The 3,941-nt window shown below is 34.6% G+C and overlaps 1 pseudogene; it reads right to left on the bottom strand.

Moving 5' to 3' along the window:
• Positions 1 to 2,417: 2,417 nt before the first annotated feature.
• Positions 2,418 to 3,469, bottom strand: LOC138715653 (vacuolar protein sorting-associated protein 37A-like; annotated as a pseudogene).
• Between the last annotated feature and the right edge of the window lie 472 nt (positions 3,470 to 3,941).

Raw genomic sequence — 3,941 nt, forward strand, 5'->3', positions numbered from 1 at the left:
ATGACTGATTCTTCATTTCTCCAAACAGTTTTCAATGCCTGATTATTATTATAATTATTAGTAGCAGTACTAATACACGCATCTGTAGCTTCAAATTCTGTTATAGCAACGCAATTAGTTAAATTTTAAAACAAGCAACGTAAATTAATGCTCCTATGTTCGCACAGACTTGTGCAAGAGCTTTAATAATAGTAAAGTTGAGAAAAGATTGTATGGTGGAAGATTTCGCCTATATACAGTATACCATGAAGCCACTGGGGGGGGGGGGCATGGAGGTATTTATTTTCTGTATTGTGTTAAAATGTCAAACTTCATATTTCTCGATGACATTATCTGGATGCTCTCTTCCTATCCAGCGATTTTAAAGGAAACAACAATGCAGTCTTACTAGCCCCAGTTAAAGGTATGATAAATTCATAACCTTTCTACTAGAAAATTAAATTCTTTTTCCCCTGCTTCAAAACCACAAGCTTATAGTATTACATTGACGATCTCTTCATTAACCCTAGCAACACCAAAGTATTTTAAATAATATGCAGTGCCAACAGGGTGTTATTTTTTGACCACTACAAAAATGTTTAATTTTAAACGATTTTTTAATATTTGAATTCGACAAATACTATGCACTATAATAAAAGAGAAAAATTTAAATGTCACTGTAAATTTTCGAACAGTTACTTCCATATAAGTAGGCCTCGGATTTTTTATGTAATATGAAAGTGCGAAATATGTACATAAAAATGTAGTAAATATCGGGGAAATATGTAATTGAATATATAGTATTAATAAAATATGTAATCTAAAATCACTATTTATAATGCATTAAATTCACAAAAATGTAGTCACAATTTAACTGGTCAGTTGAAGTGAGAGGATATAGCCTGGGAAGTGACATCCCATTTTCACCTCTTTGTATAGTTTGCAAATACAACTTGTCTCTGCCACAATTTATGTTTTTTTTCTTGCGCCTTAAGATTTCCTAGAAAAGTATTTTTCTGTGACACACACAATGGTATTTTGATTTGCCTGACACCCGACCCAAACCCCTCGCTAACAGCCTACTTTATGCTAGTCAACAGTGACACCCTTCTCGTAATTGCACATTTGTGCGCAAATCTCATATTATTATTAATTGCTTACTTTCAATTTTTAACATAGTTAAATGACCGACGCACCTGACCATCCCAGATTCTGACAAAGCATTAGGGCAAATGTATGGAGTTGAGACACTCCGAACTATTATGTTTTACAGACAAAGAATTGGAATCCCTAGTTTTATGTTTGTTTTCTTTTTATTTATAAAAGAACTATTGTCTTAAGCCAGCTTTAGAAATTGAAGTATTATCTATAGTTGTGAACAAAACATAACGACGTCGGTTTCCGAGCCCTCCCTCTTTACCAGCATCGTGTACTATAAAGAGAACAAAAAGCGGCCCTCCAATCGGAATACTGGGACAGGGACGTTAAGACATATTATGTCCAAGTATATATGAAAAAAAAAAAATTCAATAACTGACTCTGAAAAATAAAAATAATTTAATAAAAAAAATTAGAAACTCAATAATTGCCTAGATATGTATAAAAATGTTACATTCTTTACATAATATGTAAAATATGTAATATTACTAAGAATATGTAAAATGAAACTCAACTATAACCATATCAGCACCACAAATCGCCGACATTTGTAATTTTCAGTAGTCTATAAGTAAAGGAATGCAATATGTAATTACATAAAAATCCGGGCTCTACATACAAGAGTCTGGAAAATGTTACGCATCACTTTCGTCATACCCGTCCTCACATATTGAACAGACCACAGTTTTACTAGAAAAAAAATGTTTAATTTTGAACAATTTATTGCCATTTGTAATCAGTAAATAGTATGTACTATACTAAAAGAGAAAAATTGAAATGTCATTGATTGAAATTTCATTGTATATTTTCTAACAATTACTTCAACAAAGGGGGATATATTTTGTTCACCTTGAAATATTTGTATTTTAGTAAAGCTATAAGTGAAAACGATTAAACAAAGAAACAATAATATAGAAGGATTCATAACTGACAATAAATAATATTTCCATATTTTTTATACATCAATTACATATTTAAAATATACATTTTGGAGAAGGTGGGCACAAAGGTTGGTATTTATAGGGTTAAGGTTATCGTAAATGTAGAAACACCTAAGTTAAAATTAGAATTAACGTTATGCGTTATGTGACGATGGACCTTTTTTTTTTTACAAACAAAGAATAATTATTCATCTTAAATAGTACATAATAATATCATCAATAACTGCTCGTTTGGCTACTTCACAGCCAATGACTCACATTTTCATCTTGCAAGTGCTTCTCTGTATCCATAAGTCAATCATATGCTGAAGACAACCTCTACACTAACTCCATACTGACTGTAACCTCTCTTAGTACCCAGCCCTCTGGAGTTCATTCAGTTGACTGCCCAATTTCTCTTCTTTGGTTTTACGAGTCTGACTGAGTGTTCGTTTTTGAACATATTTGTTCACGAATTGCTCTACATTAATTTTCCATCCAAGAAATCTTTCAGCTATCCGTTCACTCTCCTCATCACTGCGCAGAGCAGCAAGTCTCAGAGATTCCTTGATATTACTTGGTGCATACTTGTCCCATAGTCTCTGATATTCCTGACTGAGATTCTCATACGAATTCTTGAGGGCTGCAACAGTCTCCAGCTTGTCTCGCACACTGTATTGCAACTTCTCAAGCTGTGGCTGCTTTGATAGGTTCTCTTGCGCTAATTCTTCATTCTTGGTGATCATATCATCTACGGTTTTGTAGAGTTTTTGGACAGGTGGCAGTTTGTCAAGGAACTTGTCTATTCTATCCTCACTCTGGTTCAGCTGCTCCAGCTCTCCATTTGTGAGATCTAGTAATTCTGAAAACTGAAGCACTCGCTGCTGGGGTACACAGGTGGGAAGGTCGGCATAACATAGGCTCGCCCGTTTGTACACGCCTCTTGTACTCTTTGTTGAGTTGATGTTCCAACAGCCACGTCTCCAGCTAAAGGTGGTGGTCTGCGTTCAAACTCTCGAATAATTGCTTGCACAACACGGCCCAGATCAGAATGGACTGTAAAATTTAAAAGCCCAGGTGCACTTATAATCTCGCTCTGCTCATTGACCCACGGATGATCAATCTGGGGAGTAACTTTTAACACAGGTTTCTCCAAAGGAAATTCGGGAGACAGAGACATCAAAATCGCCATGCCATATCCTCCAGCATTAAACTCAACTCGATACTCAACATCTTGTATCTCTGTCACATTATCATTGAATACTTTTAGTGTATCAATCTGTCTTTTTCTATTCACAGCAGCATTTTCTGAGACTATAAATATACGCGATAACATTTAACCTTTTAAATCTATATACACATTTGCAACACAACTAAATTGGAAACGATTATTTCCATCAGCTGTAGTTGTCAAACTCAGACTCGTGCTAACCTGCTATTGGCGAAATTCTCGGTTATCAACACGGTAATCGATTGTATCAATGTATATTTTATTCTGTAGAATTATGTAAGAGTCAAATTCGTGTTAGTCAGCAAGTAGGCCTAAATAAAATAAGTGAACCAATGAATAAATGAATGAACGAACGAACGAATGAATGAATATTTTGACAGATGACAGAAAACGTCCTTGAACCCTTCTAAATTAATTTAATAATAATTTTTTTCTTTATCCGTTTTATCTCCCTTGCAGTATCGACTTACAGACCAGTCGACAAGTGCGTTGTAACACTATTAAAATATCTATACGCTACGGGTCTCCCTATATGTGGGTTTGGTACAACTCAGGGCCATACCGTTCAGCCCCACAGACGGACGATAAGTTTCTTCGAAATTAATACATAAATTGTTAATCTCTATTAATATGGTTCGTTAGTAGTAGTAAGT

The sequence above is a fragment of the Periplaneta americana genome, chromosome 15 (genome assembly GCF_040183065.1).
Source record: "Periplaneta americana isolate PAMFEO1 chromosome 15, P.americana_PAMFEO1_priV1, whole genome shotgun sequence".
In the NCBI taxonomy this organism is placed as follows: Eukaryota; Metazoa; Arthropoda; class Insecta; order Blattodea; family Blattidae; genus Periplaneta; species Periplaneta americana.